The sequence below is a fragment of the Canis aureus genome, chromosome 7, assembly GCF_053574225.1.
Source record: "Canis aureus isolate CA01 chromosome 7, VMU_Caureus_v.1.0, whole genome shotgun sequence".
NCBI classification, from domain to species: domain Eukaryota; kingdom Metazoa; phylum Chordata; class Mammalia; order Carnivora; family Canidae; genus Canis; species Canis aureus.
Genome location: NC_135617.1, coordinates 35,205,107 through 35,224,102, shown reverse-complemented (window position 1 = coordinate 35,224,102; position 18,996 = coordinate 35,205,107). Strand labels below are relative to the sequence as shown.

Below are 18,996 nucleotides of genomic sequence, written 5' to 3'. Positions count from 1 at the left end.
GGCGGGGGCGGGGGCGAGCGGCGCGGCGCGGCGGGGCGGGGCGGGGCGGGGCGGGGGGCTGCGGGCGCCCAGCGCCCCCTCGGGGAGCGCGCGCCTGCGCCCCCCGTGCCCGGCCGCCCCGGCCCGCCCCGCCCCGCCCCGGCCCGCCCCGCCCCGGCCCGCGGCGCCCCCGCCCCCTTGGGCGCTCCGTAGCCGTGACGTGCGCGCGCCGGGGCCGGGGACTCGGCGGGGCGCCGGCCGGCGGGCGGAGACGGCCCCGGGATCTGTCCGAGCAGGAAGCTCGCAGGACCGCGGTCGCCGCCGCCGCCGCGTCTCCGAGCCTGTCCACGCAGTCGCCCTTCGCGCTCGACTTGGTTACCTTTCACCCCGCCCTCCACCTCGCCGGCCACAGGTAGCCTCGCCTCCGCGCACCTGCGCTCGCGGCCACCCGGGTGAGTGGCGCGGGGCCGCTCCTCGGGGCGTCGGCGTCGGCGTCGGCGTCCGGGCCTCGCGTCCCCGGGCCGCGCTGCTTCGGGCCTCCGCCGCCGGGGCTGACGGCCGGGTCTCCGCCCGGGATGCGCGCGGTGAGGCAGGTGCCGGCTGGGCCCGGCCGGCGGCTCACGGCGGTGCGGGGCTGGTTCTGGTTTCCGCGGGTCTGTCGTCAGCAGGCTACCTGTGGGTCCCTTCCCTGCCCCCGGGTAGCAGAGCACTCCGGTGCCCCACCCGGACGTGGACGCCCCGTGGTAGTTCTTTCTCTTGAGTAAACAAGCTTGAAATCCAGCGCAGGAACAGTGCCGCCTGCTCGGAGATACCTTCGTATCAGGTGCCGGCCACTGTTGAATTGATGGTCTAGGCATGTAGAAGACCGGGTGGGACCGTCTGAACGGGATAATTTTAGTCCTTAGGTGGTCCAGTACTTTGAGTATGTTAATGGACATTTGTGCTACCGAACAAGAGCTTTTTAGATTTGTTAATTTCCAAAAACTCCATAAAACCATTCAGATGCTCCAACCCCGGGATGTTTTTTTTTTAAGATTTTACTTATTTATTCATGAGAGAGAGACACACAGAGAGAGAGAGAGAGAGAGGCAGAGGGAGAAGCAGGCTCCACGCCGGGAGCCCGATGCGGGACTCGATCCCGAGACTCGATCCGGGCCGAAGGCAGGCGCTAAACCGCTGAGCCACCCAGGGATCCCCAACCCCGGGATTTTAAGTACGAAGTAATTTGGTAGGGTTATTACTGGCACATCCGTGTCGGAAATACTATTTCTGTAGTGTTTAAGGAGACAGGTTACGTTTTATGGGGCATAAAGTTGTAGTGGAGGAATGTATGCATCCTAATCTACAGATACTAGTGAGCAGCTAGGAGCACTGCCGCAACTTCACAGATTGCTGTACGTGCTAAATAAAAGTTTCATTTGCTGTTATGCTCTGGTGGTGTAGATGCAAAGTATCTGAGTATCGTCAGGGTGTGAAAGTTTTAAAAATTCTTAAGGTTTAGTTGAAACTCTTCACGCCATGAAATGTGAATCTTCAACTTGGGCTGGAATGGTCATGGTGCAAAGGTTGGCAGGAAAACAGCATATCTGTACAAATTAACTAAACTTCATAGATACCTTGGGTTGTGGTTTTATATTTGGAAATTGCTTCGTGAAAAAATTACCTTGGTATTTTTTATCATTAATTTTAGAAACATTACACATTGGGCTATAGCCAGAGCTTGAAACAATGCAGCCATTCAAAGTAACTCATTGACTTTTAAATATACAGCTCATGTTGAGTATTTTAAATTGCGCAGGAATTATACACACAGTGGTAAACAAGTCATTTTAGTCTTAGGCAGATTTGCCTATTGCGTTTGTGTGTTCTATGTGACATTGTTCTCCCAGTTTGAGTTACCTTTTCGTTTTCAAAAGGTAATTTTAAAAAGAAGTAAAAGAACTTTAGAAAGAGATTACAGGATTAAAAACTCTAAATACATATTATGTAAAACTGTAATACACATATTCTTCATTAGTCCAGAAGCATGAACAAGAAAAGTGTAATGCATTATTGTAATATTTAATGTAAATTAATATGATGTATTAAGAACAGATCATAAGTCATAACCCATGGCGCTTATCTGAAGTGGATTTTTTCCCTCTGTTTATGTTTATGTGATCAAGTTTTAAAATAACAGTGGCCAGGAAATCTGAGAGAGGCTGAAGGCTCTTTTCTCATCCTGTTGTGACTTTGCCTGGAGACTGTGGTGTATCATGTAGCCCATTGTTTAGATAACTGGGCTGTCTCTGGGTTCTAAAGTACAGCTCTTTTAAGAAAGTTTTAAATTTTTTTGCTTTGTGAGTGAGGTTTGGATAAATCTAAGCACCCAAAACCTTTTTTAGAAAATCAACCAGTTTTCACTGTTGATAATTGAAGCTTCATTTTGATATTTAAAAATGTCAGTTTTAAAAAGATTTCTGACCTCTGTGAAATTTTCATGTTTGTATATGAAAACATTTTCAGTAAAAGACTAAAAATGGTATTACTGCTTTGCTAACTCTCATACAGTTTGTGATCCCTTTAATGATGTACTTCATAATAATTCTGAACTGGCCCTCATTTTTTAAAATTAATGAATTAATTAAAAAAAGATTTTTATTTATTTATTTGAGAGAAAATGAGAGAGCAAGCACACAAGGGGCAGAGAGAGACGGAGGAGCAGATTCCCAGATGCGGGGGCTCTATCCCAGAAACTTGGGATCATGACCTGAGCCAAAGGCAGACACTTACCCAACTGAGCCATCCGGGTGCCCCTGAACTGGCCCTTTGGTAGTATAAGATCATCACCCACCCACTGGATGGAATTGGTATAATTCCTATACCATATAGGAATCTGGTATAATCAGAACACTGAGAGATTTAATCTACAAAATAATTTTCAAGGTTGGTGGTCTTGTCCTTTTACACATGAGGAAATTTAAGCTTAGAGAATTAAATATTTGCTCAAGGTCTTACAGCTCCAGAGGAACAAAGTCTGGATTCACACCTAAGTCTTCTGACCACGAAACCCTTGTCTTTTCCACCAGACCAGGTTGCCTTGATCTTAGTTCATTTGGTAGACTGTTTAAATAAACCTGCAGAACTGGTATTGTGTTAAAGAAGGCACACAGGAGTGAGGATGATATGGGTCATGAATGTGGTTCTGAAACTAATGTTGAATTTTGTTTTTGTTTTTTTTTCATTAAGTTGACAACTCTGAACAGTAATACGGTGTTGCTTTATCATTTCTGATGTAAATACCAGAATATTATACAAATCGTGTACTTTATTTTGGTGGGTTTATTGGAATTAGAGTTAGACTGTAATATAACACTGGTTTTCTTTGTAGATAAAATGAATAGTACAATGCTCCTGTTTCAGATAGAACTTTCTATTTTTCTCAAATGAGATCGTTGTCCATAAATGCAGTACTGTCTTTTAAATATTACATAATTAAGTTCGTAACCCTTGCGCAGGGGGGCTTGTTTTCAAAGTATGATTAAATTGTCACCTGTACTATTAGAACAGTTTTTTTTATGGCCTTCATTTATTTCAGGAATGTCCTTTGAGCTATAAAGACATAAAGGATGAAAGTGAGCACACAAAGTCCATCTTTTGTAACAAAGTGTAGGAGTCATTTCAGCAGTAGAATGTGGTTGGGTAAATGAGAAGAAAAATGGTAAGAAGAGGCAGCCCCCGTGGCTCAGCGGTTTAGCACCGCCTACAGCTCACGGCATGATCCTGGAGACCCGGATCGAGTCCCAAGTCGGGCTCCCTGCATGGAGCCTGCTTCTCCCTCTGCCTGTGTCTCTGCTTCTCTCTCTCCTCTCTGTGTATTCTCATGAATAAATAAATAAAATCTTAAAAAAAAAATGGTAAGAAGGCTGAGTTGGGTGACTGTGTTTACAGATGTTTCATTATTTGGTTTAAACTATTAGGAATTTTGCATCTCTCAGGGTACTTATATTCAACTGTGAGTACAAAACTATCATTCAAGAGCTTAATAAAAATTATTAATGGATGATCTGTAACACATCGCGCGCACGTGTGTGTGTGTATGTAAGTGTAGATAATCGAGAACTAAAGCCAAATAAGCTTGAATTCTATTTTTGAGGCATTATATAATATTCAGAGGAACCAGGAAGTTTAGCATTTAAAAGTTATGCTTTTATTTGACAAATTTAGTGGACTATTAGTAATCTTAAGATAGAAGTATTAGAATATTTTTCTGTTTATGGTCTTGAAAAATAAACTTTTTCCATATTTAGTATATGAATGGTAATTTGAGAAATGAGCACAAGTCCACAGAAGTTCTCCCTGTAAGTGCTGAAGCATAGACTGTAAAACCAGAAGAACCAATCTGGCATCTTTAGAAATCTTGCTAGTGTTAAAGAGAAGGGAAATCCTTTTCTATGAGGAAAGCATGCCTCCAGTGAAACCAGAATACTGAAGAACATTCCTTGGGTGATATTCACACAGATGAATATTTATATCCAGGCTGAGTAATGTGCACAAAGGAAGGTGGTGCTTTTGACAAAACCACAGGCATCTTTTATGTAAGTTATGTCATTTGTTATTTTGTTTGAAAGTAGTCTGCTGCTTAACCTTTACAAGTTAAGGTATTGCATATAGCAGAATTTTAAAATTTCTATAATATGTGGATGAACATACTTTTCAACAAATATTTACTGAGGGCCTAGTATGTTTGAAATATGACTGTGGGTGGAACTGGTTCTTTCTTGTACTGGCAGATCTTTGGATTTAGGAAATATAAAGAGTGGCAGAGACATAAAAAGAAAGATGAATGGAAATATCCATTTAAAATCTGGTGATATTTATATCACATTTAACAACTTACATTTGTATGGCACTTTATTGTTCTAAAATCATTTTATGTACATTTGGTCCTTTAAACAAGTTGTTGAAGTAGATGTGGTAAAACTTTCTCTGTGGATGAGAAAATGGGAACAAAAAAATTAAGCACCTTGTTCAAGGTTACCTATGTGGCTGCTTGGAAACATAGCTGACAATGGAACTTCTGTGTATTCAGTAGTAGATTACAGTTATCTGGGTGTTAGTTAGGGTTAGCCTCTTTTTTTTTTTTTTTTAAGATTTTATTTATTTATTCATGAGAGACACAGGCAGAGGGAGAAGCTGGCCCCATGCTGGGAGCCCCACCCTGGGTCTCCAGGATCACATCCTGGGCTGAAGGCAGCAATAAACTGGATAAACTGCTGAGCCGCTGAGCCGCCTGGGCTGCCTAGGGTTAACCTCTTAAGGGCACTTACTTCATTTTGTGGCTTCTATTTGTATGGTTCTCGAAATTCTGAAAAGTCAGCATCAGTAAAGTGATAATTGTTAGTTACTAGGTTTGTTTTTGTTTTTGTTTTGAATGGAAGATAGGAAATGACCATGATGCATTATTATGGAACTACTTTAACATTTTTAGTAGATTAATGGAGCTGAGGTTAGTAATTGGAGAGTTTATAAAGATTTTTTTTTATTTTTAGAGCTCAAGAGCAAGTGAACATTGGTTGTTGGGGTGGGCAGATGGAGAGGAGGAAAGAGTCATAAGCAGACTGTACTGAGCACAGAGCGACATGTAGGGCTCGATGTCATAACCTTGAGAACCTGACCTGAACTGAAACCAAGACTATGCCACCCAGGGGTCCTTGGTTGGAGAGTTTTTTTTTTTTTTTTTTTAATTTTTATTTATTTATGACAGTCACACACACAGAGAGAGGCAGAGACACAGGCAGAGGGAGAAGCAGGCTCCATGCACTGGGAGCCTGACGTGGGGTTCAATCCCGGGTCTCCAGGTTCGCGCCCTGGGCCAAAGGCAGGCGCTAAACCGCTGCGCCACCCAGGGATCCCAAGTTGGAGAGTTTTTAAGGGAAGCCCATGATTTGTTTTAAAAAAGAAAGTGGTAGAGTTGGCTTCAGAGGTGGCCCTAGCATTGGTCCCTTTGGTGAGGAAAAGTGAGAGCTCCAGTTTTCCTCTCGGCTTGAGAGGATTTCAGTGGGGAAAGTTGCCACATCAGAGAAAAAGCAGCTGGTAGATTTGAGTTTCTGAGAGGTAGACGATGAGTTCAAGTTCCTTGAAGAAGACTGGGCTGGTTTAGAAGATGAAGATACACAGAGGATGACTCCTCCAACCAATTAGGAGCTGAACTACAGAAACATGGTTATAAGATGGAGGTCTCATAGCATCCTAAAGTGTTGAAGTAACCCAGGGTTGAACTGCTTACTAAATTCTAGGACAGAGAACCTAGGATAGAACACTTAAAAAAGTGTTAACTTCATTATCTGCTTGGATTTATTTTTGTTTTTGTAACACACAAAAATGTTTTGATCTTTAAAAAAAATATTCTAGGGGAATTTTGAAAATAACTTTTCTCACTTGGCACATTGTTATTTATCTGAAAATTATACTTATTTTTGTAAAGATTCACTAATGAGTTAAGGTGTGTCTGCATTGGTATCTTTATACTTTATTAATTTGTCAAATATTTGAGTGTCTGCCATGAGCCAGCACTGTTCTCAGTGCTGATGATACGGTGATAAATTAAGACCAAGTCCCTGTGCTGAGTGATATTTTATTGTTGTTTTGAATTAGGTTAATTATAGACTCTTCATACTAGTATGTAATCAGCAAGGCTGATGCTCAAGTTGGGAAATATTTGTCAAAGTGGTGCAATTTGAGGGCTACCAAAAGACTCATTTACTCTAAAATTTTCTACTCCTGGCTTTCAGTCCACTGAGGTATAGCACTGTTACTAGTCTGCTCCTGATGAGTAAAAGTATGTTCCATCTTTTGTCATAGTCTCAGGAAACAAGGCTGAGAGAAAATAAATGGGACCTAGGATTGAGATGTTGGATTAGCAGCTATTGTTTATTGAGTTTTTGCTATGTGTTAGTGTGTCAACCAAGTACTTTATGTACATCATCTCAGTTAATCTCTACGTCACTTTGGTGCACTTGAGATTATGACCCACAATTTACAGATTGGGAAACTGAGGCATAGAGATGTTAAATTTGCTCAAGCTCACAGCCAGTACTTGGTGGAGATGGGATTTAGATGTACTTAGCATGTAGTAAGAGTAGAAGGAATGCTGATATACACTCAGGCTTGTGATGTTCTAATAGCATGTGATAGCATACTGTGAAGGTGGAAGGCCTTGGTAAGTAATGGGTGGAGAGTCAGGGGAACTTGTAGGGAGGGAGTGGACAGGCAGGGTTAGTGCTTGTTTAACTGCTTGGCCCTTAGGCTTAATCCTTTTTGTGACAGTCTGAAGCTCCAGAGTTGCATTTATGTACAGGAGCTTGCTTGTCCAGCTTCCACGTAAGAGAGACTGGTAGACCTCAGGTGATCATAGGTCTAAGACCTAGCCAGACCTAAGGTTTTACCAGTCACTTCCATGATCCGATTACTTAGTTTCTCTGGGCTTCAGTTTTCTCATCTATAAAATGGAGGCAACAGTGTTACCTAACTGGTGTGGTTCCTGTGAGGACAGAATTAGATAATAATACATGTGAAACAAGTATCACAGTGGTGTGTAGTTAGGGTACATTATTATTGTTACTTTGTGAGGGATTTCCTTATTTGTTTTTTGGTTTCTTTGGCCATGTTTAATGTGGAATGTTCATTCATAAAGAAAAGTATTGGAGATTTGGGTGGAATCTTAAAGTTGGCCAGTTTTAAGAAGTTCTGAAATTTAGGTATGTATCACAGTTATCTGCGAACTGGTAAAAACATTTCTCAGGAAGGTGGGGGTGGGGCCTGAGTATTAGCATTTTAACGAATTTTTGGTTGATTTACTTCCCCTCCCAAAATTTGAGAACCATTGGTTTAAAACTTTTCTTTATCCTGTGCCTAAGGAAGGCTTCAACAATAACAAAAAAAAGTGTTTGGATTAACCAGGCAGTATATGGTAAAGGAAGTGAAATATTGGTTACCAGAATCTGTTCATTGATTTTTTTTTTTATTTTTTATATTAAGCTTATTTGGGGCTTCTGGGCATTTATCTTGAGAGGACAAGGCAGTGTTAAATTTCACACCTAACTTTAATTGTAATGAGCTTTTCAGCTTTTAACTAGCTTCATTTGGAAGTAAGCTGGTAATATTTAATTCTTAATTATACAAATAGCAAAAATAAATAATAGTTGAATAGATCTTCAGACCTTGTTAAACTTTTAAAATTGGATTTCTTTAGGTAATGTACTGTTTTGAATTAGCCAGACTTGGTGGTGTTAGCTGCATCAGGCAAGCTCCCAGCAGGAAAGAGATTTCATCCTTTATGGTGCAAAAGAACAGACTATAGAGGTTAGAGAACAAACAAGGGTGGTGGTGGCGGTGGGGGGGGGGTGAGGGGGGGAAGCACCCAGGGAAAAGCAGTGGTGAGAAGCCCTTAATTCTTCAGAGATTACCAGAGTTGAGAGTTGAGAGCTGGCACTGTGGAGGAGGGCACCCAAGGGAACTGTGACTTTGAGGCAGTCAGGCAGGGAGGGAAGAGAAAAGCTCCCTCCCCTCCCCTCCCTCCGTCTTGGGTCTTGTTCATTGACATACATTGCTGCAACCCACCTGGGGAACCTAGGTGATGATCTGAGCAGGAACAGAGCACAAGAGGGGTGGGGGCTTAGGTGGAGCAAGTGGAAAATAAATAGGGCATTGATTAGAACCCTTGGGAATTTGTAGCATTTCCTTGGTGCGATTTAAATAACCTTGAGAGGGCAGCCCCAGTGGCGCAGCGGTTTAGTGCCGCCTGCAGCCCAGGGTGTGATCCTGAAGACCCTGGATCGATTCCCATGTCAAGCTCCCTGCATGGAGCCTGCTTCTCCCTCTGCCTGTGTCTCTTCCCCTCTCTCTCTCTGTCGCTCATGAATAAATAAAATAAAATCTTTTTTTTTTTTAAACCTTGAGAGTTGTGATACATCTCAAAAATGCTAGAGAGTACTTGTCTTATACATGCTTAGAAAAATAGTTCATTCACTTTCTCATTTAATTGGACAGTTATTTTGGGAGCTTTTTTTTTTTTTTTTCTTTTTAGGTGATCTCTGTGCCCAACATGGAGCTTGAACTCACCACCTGGAGATCAAGAATTGTGTGCTCTACCTACTGAGCCAGCCATGCTCCCTTTAGGAACTTTTGATGATCCATATAACCCAATGAGAAACATAACCTAAGTCTATTAACATAAAACCCTTTTATTAAATTTGTTGTACCTTAATGAGGTTTCTGAAATAAGTTTTGGTTTGAAAGAGTAAATGTTTTTTTATCAGAAAAGATCTTTTAATGACTAAGTTAAAAAAAATTGGCAAGAAAAGGTCTTTGCCTTGTGAAATTTGTATCTCTTGCTCACCTGGACTCTTGATAGCAAAAAGACCAGAAAACATGGCTTAATATAGTAATAGTTTAGAGAGGTAAGATTTTTGTGAAATAATTGTTCTTCCTCTGCAAGTTCTTTCATTTTTTTTTAAGATTTTATTTATTTATTTATTCATGAGAGACAGAGAGAGAGGGGAGAGAGAGAGAGGCAGAGACACAGGCAGAGGGAGAAGCAGGCTCCACGCAGGGAGCCTGACACGGGACTCGAATCTGGGTCTCCAGGATCCGCTGAAGGTGGTGCTGAACCACTGGGCCACTGGGGCTGTCCTCCACAAGTCCTTTCAAAGACACATTAGGGGATCCCTGGGTGGCTCAGCGGTTTAGCGCCTGCCTTCGGCCCAGGGTGTGGTCCTGGAGTCCGCGGATTGATTCCCGTGTCAGGTTCCCTGCGTGGAGCCTGCTTCTCCCTCTGCCCGTGTTTCTGCCTATCTTCTCTGTGTCTCTCATGAATAAATAAATTCTTTTTTTTTTAAGATAGATCTATCTATCTATCTATCTATCTATCTATTTATTTATTTATTTATGACAGAGAGGGAGAAAGAGAGGCAGAGACACAGGCAGAGGGAGAAGCAGGCTCCATGCAGGAGCCTGATGTGGGACTCGATCCTGGGTCTCCAGGATCAGGCCCTGGGCTGAAGGTAGTGCCAAACCGCTGAGCCACCTGGGCTGCCCGAATAAATAAATTCTTTAAAAAAAAAAAAAAAAAAAGGACACATCAAATTTCTGTATAAATCTATTGCAGTTTGCTGTTACTCAGCTGTCTTCTGTTAATGCCAGTTTTACCTAGTTAATCTGAATTCTGGATACAGATTTAAATCCATGTTTTATTTTGGACAGATTCCTGAGATTTCTAAAGAAAAGGATTTCTCTTCTTAAGAGATGGTATGAAGGTTCCTAGTATATGAACAGTATTCCCTCCAGAAACAATTAGATTATACTTTGTATTTTCTTTCTACTGTTGAAGGTTCTAGGGAGAAAGAAGTACAGGATTTTGCTCAGATTAAGCAAAATCTTGTGATCCATCTGCAAAATACTTGAGACTGCTTGTCTCAAGTACAGCAAGACTGGGTCTTATTCACAGCTTCCAGAAAGGGAAGAACCAACCATATAGCCTAGGGCTGGGCAAATTAATCAAATAACAAACACCTGGCTATGAGACTTTAAAATATAAATAAAGGATTCTTCTGGACGTAAATGATGTAATTTGGCCTCTTTTTTTTTTTTTTTTTTTTTTAAAACAAATATGTTCCTAAGCTTGACTTTAAAAGAGTATGGGGAGCATCTGGGTGGCTCAGTCAGTTGACTCTTGATCTTAGCTCAGGCCTTGATCTCATGTCTTGAGTTCAGGCTCTGAGCCAGGCATGAAGCCTACTTAAAAAACAACAACAACAAAAACAACAACAAAAAATATGGTACAAAAAAGAAACAGATTTGGTAAACCACAGAGCACCTGTGCTTGAATAATACATTTAGATATGTTTCCTGTAAATGGGCTTTTTTTCTTCTTTGAAAAAGAGAGATTTCAAACTTTTTTGGGATCTTCTATAAACATACTCTTTGTTTTGATTTGGTGCTGATAGAATTAGTATCCTAAAGGGGAGAATTGAGGCTGTTGGTTTTTCCATGTTGTGCTCTTTGAATTTCCCTGATTTGAGGATTGAGTTATTCCAGAGAGAACTTTTCTCCAGTCCCTTGTTATTTTTTTTCTAAAATTAGATGAAACAACTGTGTTTTGGTTTGTGGGCATGATTTGCTGTCTGTTATCCTTTTGGTATTTTGGGGAAGAACAAAGCGTATTCATGTGTGTGTTTCAAGAGGAACATATTAGCTTCTCTGATCTTCCTGTCCATCATTGAAGATGAGAGCAGATGATTTTATGTATCTTTAATCCTTTTGTTTGAGGTTTCAAACAAAACTACAGCTTGTGTTGGCCATTGAGATGATGGGGAAAAATAGATGAATGTTTAGCATAGAACTAGTTTTCATATATTCAATGGCAAATTGAGGAGGTTTATATTAGTTTGTTCTTGCCCTCAGATTCCTGTTCTACAGAGTGCTCCCCTGCCAGCTGATGAGAGAGGGGAGACCTTCTGGACCTACAGAGTCTAAGTTTTTAAGCCCTTTAACTACATGTTTTAATGACATACTTCATGAATTTGCTTTAAACAAATGTATTCCTGTAAAGTTTCTTGTAAATTAAATAAAGAATTAAATTGTAATTTCATAGAACAGTGTTCAGTCTTTTGTTGAACAGTGATTGTTTTCTAGATTATGCTAACAGATATGGATATTTCACATAATACTGTTGTATAAACATAGGTCTGGCTAAATACACATTTCATATAAATATGTCTTAATTAAGCTTGATCTCATATTCTGCTTGATATTACTAAGAAAAAGGGATTAGATAATAGGGGTTTTTCTTTAATAATGCTGTTTGTTGGACTTGCACTCAAATGTCCTATAGTAGGCTCATCTACACTAAGAATAATGTTCTTTTATGCAGTAGAATGAGGTTCAATATGTAGCACAATTGTGTATATAAATATATTTTTGTAAATTCTTTTTGTGTCATAAAATTTATTAGGTAAATGATAGTATTCTATTTTAATGCTAAAATCAGTGTTTTATGTGACTCTGAAATAAGTTATTTGAAAATAACAGTTAAATTTAGAGATATAGTTTTATTAAAAAATTGTTATGGTTGAAAAGCAGACACTGTTGTTTGGAAAACATACTTTCATGTACCTCTGGGTAAAATATTTATTTCCTGTACCTAATACCATGCTAATGAGGCCATGAACCCGGATTCATTTTAATCTGTGTTCTGCCGTAAGCACTCAACAGAGACTATTCTGTAACCTCGTAATTAATAGATCCAGTGGCCTCATTTAGATCGTTATTCTTTTCCAGGCTCTTCAGCTATTCACCAACTAATCCTCCTTGAATTCTTTTCTCTTAGCTTTTATGGTCATGCACTCTGTCAGGTCTCTGAATTTTCTTATTTTATTTTTACTGCTCAATTCTCTCTCCCCATTCCTTTACTGTTCATGTCTCATAAACTCCTTTTCTTGGCACTTCGCTCTACTCTGTTCTTATTTTTGATAATTATCGTTCTAATTCTTTTAGTGAAAATTTCCTTCATTCAGTATTCTTTTTTTTTTCATTCAGTATTATCTTGACCAGTTTCTACACTGATACTCTACAGACATCTTAAAATACCACAATTCCCATCAAATCCACCTCCTTTGAGAAACTTGGGTCTTCTTCTGTTTCCCATATAATAGTCCCATTTCCCTGGTTATTCAGGTTCAGATCTTTTATTCACTTTTTCCCTCCTGTCATTTTCTTTCATTTGCCAAGCCCCGGTCTGCCTCTAAAAGGTCATCTCTTCACAGGATGCCTGGGTGGCTCAGTGGTTGGTCGCCTCCCTTTGGCCCAGGGTATGATCCTGGAGTCCCGGGATCGAGCTCCGCATTGGGCTTCCTGCATGGAGCCTGCTTTCCCCTCTGTCTGTGTCTCTACCTCTCTCTGTGTCTCTCATGAATAAATAAATAAAATCTTAAAAAAAAAAAAAAAAAAAGAAGGTCATCCTTCACTTTCCGCTCCCTCTGACTGGGTGCAGGCTTCATTACTCTTTCTTCCATATACGTCTCCTTGTGTTTGGCTTTTCCTCATGCACAGTCTGTCTTATGCATTGCCATTAGGGTTGTGTTTCAGAGTAGAAGTCTGATTGTCATTAGTCTGAATAAGAATCTCTGTTAGCTCTCTATTAATACATTTCAGAGTCTAAACTTGTACTGTGGGATTGAAACCCTTCGTGGCCTATGCTCTGGGCTCACTTTTCCATCGCAGCACTTGTCACAATTTTGCTACTGTGCCATGCTGTAGCCCCATTGACCTATTATTAATACCATAAATACATCTTTGTTCTCCCATCTTCCACTTGTATTCAAACAGGCCTTTGTCTGGAATTCACTTTCCTTTAGTCAGTCTTACCTGTTCGAATTAAATCTTTCAAAATATTTTTCCCATATTTACTGTTTGGAATTATGCCTGTGTTATATTCATCACAAGTTATGTAATATATGTGTATCGTTTTTAGTTGTCCCCTTACTGTCACTAGATTGATTTTAATGACTAGAGAATGTGAGCTGTCTAGCAAAAGATTTGGCAAGATTTTTTTTTTTTAGATTTGGTAAGATTTTATGTAGATTAATGGATCTTAGATTTTGAGTTTCTTTTGTACTCATAATTATTGAGGACTCTGTAAAGATTTTGTTTATCTCTCTGGTTTTATCTATCAATATTTACTGTGTTAGAAATTAAAATTTAGAAATAAAAACTTATTTAATCCATTTAAAAATAAATAAAAATGTATGCTAACAGAAAATGACATTTTATGAAAAATAACTATTTTGGGGGTGCCTGGCTGGCTTGGTTGGTAGAACATCTGACTTTTGATCTTGGGATTGTGAGTTTAAGCCCCAAGTTGAATGTAGAGATTATTTAAAAATTAATGAAATGAAAAATAACTATTTTCCAAAACAAAGATCTGTGGTAAAAAGTGACACTGTTGTGTATTTTTTATAAATCTCTATAATGTCTAACTTAATAGAAGATAATTGGATTCAATTTTTCTGCATTACGTTGTTTTTGGTTGAACTGTATATAAAGAAATCTGACCGGGATCCCTGGGTGGCACAGCGGTTTGGCGCCTGCGTTTGGCCCAGGGCGCGATCCTGGAGACCCGGGATCGAATCCCACATCAGGCTCCCGGTGCATGGAGCCTGCTTCTCCCTCTGCCTGTGTCTCTGCCTCTCTCTCTCTCTCTCTCTCTCTCTATGATTATCATAAATAAATTTAAAAAAAAATTAAAAAAAAAAAAGAAATCTGACCTTACATAGATATATCCTTGGGAAAGGAAGTAGTAATGTATCCCTTTTAGATAATTGTGTATATCCTTCTTTGGTCCTTCATCAAGACTCGGCAGGTGGTAATTTCTTAAAGTTCCAAGGTGGAATGTTAAACCATACTAGGGAACTTTTGTACTCATATTAAAATCTGTTGGTGTCTTTTGTGCTCTGAATGAATGTTTTATCCATTCATGATTTTATAACATAATGTATTGGTCATTTGAAACACACTGTTTTGCTGAATTATGTAGATCTTCCAAATTTCTGTAATATGAAAAAAATCATGTTTTGATTTCATCAGAAAAGTCTTAACTATTTAAACAGTGTAAGCTATCATGCTCAAGGTGGCAGATACGAGATTTCCCAGATTCTGCTTTTCGCTTGAATTTTATTATTGTTAATAGATATTGGCAGTTGCTTTCCTTGAAGTGCGACAGGCTTTACTCAAAAAACAAACAAAACTTCAAACTTGTCAAAAACCCAAGCTTGAAAACCAAGGTTAGTCAGTCTTTCCAGTAACCATGATATTTAATGAAAAAAAAAATTCCTGAAGTTTACAACTCAAACATTCACACAAGTATTTCAGTATGTGAAGACTTAGTTTCTACTGTACTGTAGGGTAGAATAAAGTAATCAGATGTTAATACCCATGTGTAGAATAGTCATGAATGCACCTGCTGCATATTAGACTGCATATTAGGTACATATATTAAATGGGTGAGTCAAATACCATCATCAGCTTTGCTCTGTAGTATGATTTTTTCCCAAGATAATGAACACCTTTTGGTAAGGTTCTAATGGTGTCTAATAGACACTGTTCTTTTAATTAGTGAGATATTACATTTCTGGAAAGCTTAGCATATATTAAAAGAGTGCAAAAATGTTTTGAATGCCTCAGGGGCTCAATTGGGTAAGCCTCCAACTCTTGATTTCATCTCAGGTCAATCTCGGGATCCTGGGATCATGCCAGTCCAGCTTCCCCCTCAGCAGAGAGTCGGCTTCCTCTTTCTCTCTCTCCCTGTGCCTCTTGTGCACACACTTGTGCACACACACACACTCTCTGTGCACACACACACTCTCTAAAATAAATAAATAAATCTTAAAAAATGTTTTGCAAATATGTATATAGATATTGGATAAGATTCTAGGCTCACCTATCTTCTCTGAATTTGCTGTTTTGTCTTTTATACTCATTAATGGCATCAGAATAATTTAAAATAAAAGATAAAAAGCTCTTGTATCCCTTCCCATAGGAACCATATCAATTTGGACTGTCCTTGTTATTTGTTTTGGGTGTAGTAGTTTTATTGAGTCATCCTCAATTTATTCTCGAGTGTTGTAGGACTGTCTTCAAATGAGACACTGAATCTTTTAAATTCTAAATAGAAAATACAAAAAAAAATTAGTGAAATAACCAAAAATTTATACTGATGTAAAATTGAAACTATAATAGTTATGAATAGTGTATAGTTCTTTTTAAAAATAATAATTCATAGATTCTACTGAGATTAATGGCATTTCATTTTTTAATGAATTTAATTTTTAAAAAACTATTAGAGCACACACACAAGCAGTGTGAGCGGGAGGGGGGTGTTAGAGGGAGAGGGAAAAGAATACTCCCCACTGAGCAGAGAGTCCAGTGTGGGGCATGACCCCAGGACCTTGATATCATGACCTGAGCTAAAGGCATACACTCAACCAACTGAGCCACCCAGGTGCCCATTTACTTTAGTTTTTTTTTTTTTTTAAAGACTTTATTTATTCATGAGAGACACAGAGAGAGAGAAAGAGAGACAGAGGCAGAGGGAGAGGCAGGCTCCACACAAGGAGCCCGATGTGGGATTCTATCCCAGAACTCCAGGCTCACGCTCTGGGCCGAAGGCAGGTACCAAACCGCTGAGCCACCCAGGGATCCCTACTTTAGTTTTCTAATTTACTACAGAAATAATATTTTGCCTCTTCGCTCATTTTACTGTTAGGATTTTTAAGGTTGTATCTGTTGCAAAATGCATAAATAACTTTTTATATGGTAGTTTTAGAATATTGAGATGCCAATAATCTGGTCTATTTTGGATGAATTTAATACAATAATTTTTCTTTATTTTATAAGAGGGAGTACAAACTTTTACCCAGAAGGTTACCCAGAGGGGAAGTGAGTGCAGGAATGGGTGAAATAGGTGAAGGGGATTAAGATTACATTTATCTTGATGAGCACTGTGTTATATATAGAATTACTGAATTACTGTATTGTTTACCTGAAACTAATGTAACAGAGTTAACTATACTGGAATTAAAATAAAAAATACCCCAAAGCCCAAAACAAACAAAAATAAATTAGACATGGAGATATAATATGTACAGCGCAAGGAATGTAGTTAATATATATGTAATGTGTCTGGTGACAGATGGTGGCTAGATTTACTATGGTAATGACTTTGTAATGTATATAAATGTTGAATGACTATGTGGTACATCTGAAACTAATATAATATTGTATACCTACAATACTTTAATAATTTTAAAAAGTGATATCATAGAGAGATTGCCATAAGGATACATAATGAGAGTCTATAAAGAGATATTTATTTAAAAACATGGCCAGAAATAATTTTCTCATACTGTTTTAGTATAAAATTAAGTATTTGTTGTCTTCTATTTAGTATTTGAACTTCTAAATCACCCGACATGCCTTTAGTTTTATACACATTTTCCAACCAATGACTATTACTTGTCTAATTGAAAGTTAGATCTCTGTTTTTGAAAGTTAGGTATCTTTTAATTGATTTGTCTTTCTTGAGTTTTTTTGATGTCATATCGAAATTTTAGCTGAACCTTGATGGATAATAATATAATTGAAAAATCTTAGATTTGTTAACAAGGATGGTGTTGAAGATGGCTTTGCCCAAAAATATATAAAAATGTGAACTGTAAGGCACATACATAAGTTAGCAATGTTTCTTTTTTTTTTTTTTTAATATTTTTATTTATTCATGATAGTCACACACAGAGAGAGAGAGGCAGAGACATAGGCAGAGGGAGAAGCAGGCTCCATGCACCGGGAGCCCGATGTGGGATTCGATCCTGGGTCTCCAGGATCGCGCCCTGGGCCAAAGGCAGGCACTAAACCGCTGTGCCACCCAGGGATCCCCTCTTTTTTTTTTTTTTTTTAAGATTTTATTTATTCATGAGAGACAGACAGAGAGAGAGAGAGAGAGAGGCAGAGACAGAAGCAGAGGGAGAAGCAGGCTCCATGCAGGGAGCCCAACATGGGACTCGATCCCGGGTCTCCAGGATCATACCCCCGGCTGAAGGTGGCGCTAAACCGCTGAGCCACCTGGGCTGCTCCCCTCCCCCCTTTTCTTTTAAGATTTTATTTGTTTATTTATTCATAAGAGGCACAAAAGAGAGAAGCAGAGACATAGGCAGAGGCAGAAGCAGGCTTCTCGCAGGGAGCCCGGTGTGGGACTGGAGCCCAATGTGGGACTCGATCCCGGGACCAGGATCATGCCCTGAGCAGAAGGCACATGCTCCCCTGCTGAGCCACCCAGTTGTCCCACAATCTTATAGTAGTTTTCTTTGTGAAAGAATTCTGCAAAGGCCCCTTTTACTGGCCTCTGATAAAGTGTGTACGTATCTCCAAGAAGTTGATTAATGAACAAAAAGTAGAGAAATGAATGTTTTATTTAAAAAAATTTTTTTTTCTTAAAAGATTTTACTTATTTGAGAGAGAGGGAGAAAGAGATGGTGAGAGAGCAAGAGAGAGCACAAACGAGAGGGAGGAGTTGGCTCCCTACTAAGCAGGAAGCCCAATGTGGGGCTTGATTCCACTGGGATCATAACCTGAACTGAAGGTAGACACTTAACTGATTGAGCCTCCCAGGTGTCCCTGAATGTATGTTTTAACTGAGGATATATTTGTTTGTACTTATTCCTCCTCAGAGCTGCTGTATTTATATTTGGATATCAGATGCTGAATGTATTTCTGTGTAAATAAAATTTAAGAGAAGAAATTCACTAATCAAAGTTATAACCTGAACATTAAAAATTCCCCCAATTGTGTAAGACAATATGAAGTATTTCTCTTATTCCTCTCTGTAGTGTAAATGAGAATTTGGGATGACTTTCCAAATAGTATTATATCAACATAAAAGTGATTTGATTTACATTTATTACTGTTGGAAGTGAAGGAGTAAATTTTTGGGTTGTTTTAAAAATCCTGGTGTCTGAGGACATCTGGGTGGCTCAGTCAGTTGAGCACCTGACTTTTGATTTTGGCTCAGGTCATGGTCTCAGGGTAATGGAATTGAGCCCTGCATCTGGCTCCTCGCTAGGTGGAGAGTCTACCTGCGATTCTTGCCTTCTCCACCCCCCGTGCATTTTCTTTCTCTCAAATAAACAAACCTTTTAAAAAAAATCCTGGTATCTGGGCCAGCCTAGACCCATTAAATCTGAGATCTTGTAGGGTGAGATCTGGATGTTGGTACATCTTCAGAGGTCTTCAGATGACTCCAGTGTGCAGCTCAGTGTCTCTTTTTTTATATTAAATCTGTGTAAATAAAATTTTTACCAAATACTGAGGAAACTCTTGGTGATCAAAATGTTTTAAAAATTCAATTTTTATACAGTTAATTATTGAATGTTCAATATCTCATGGAGGAGTTCACATTCTATGGTGGAGACTTAAGAATTGAAAATT

General features: G+C 39.3%; 1 protein-coding gene across 6 annotated transcripts in view; it reads left to right on the top strand.

The window, feature by feature from the left end:
- The first annotated feature begins 213 nt into the window (after positions 1 to 213).
- The window catches only part of MYO6 (myosin VI), a 142,161-nt gene continuing 123,378 nt past the window's right edge, over positions 214 to 18,996 (top strand). For 2 of the 6 annotated variants that reach the window (XM_077903325.1, XM_077903324.1), the window contains exon 1: positions 217 to 431. The gene's annotated coding sequence lies outside the window, so the exon portion shown is untranslated. Of the gene's footprint in view, positions 432 to 18,996 lie in introns of all 6 variants that reach the window. The other 4 variants (XR_013383186.1, XM_077903323.1, XM_077903320.1 and 1 more) reach the window with 4 other exon arrangements.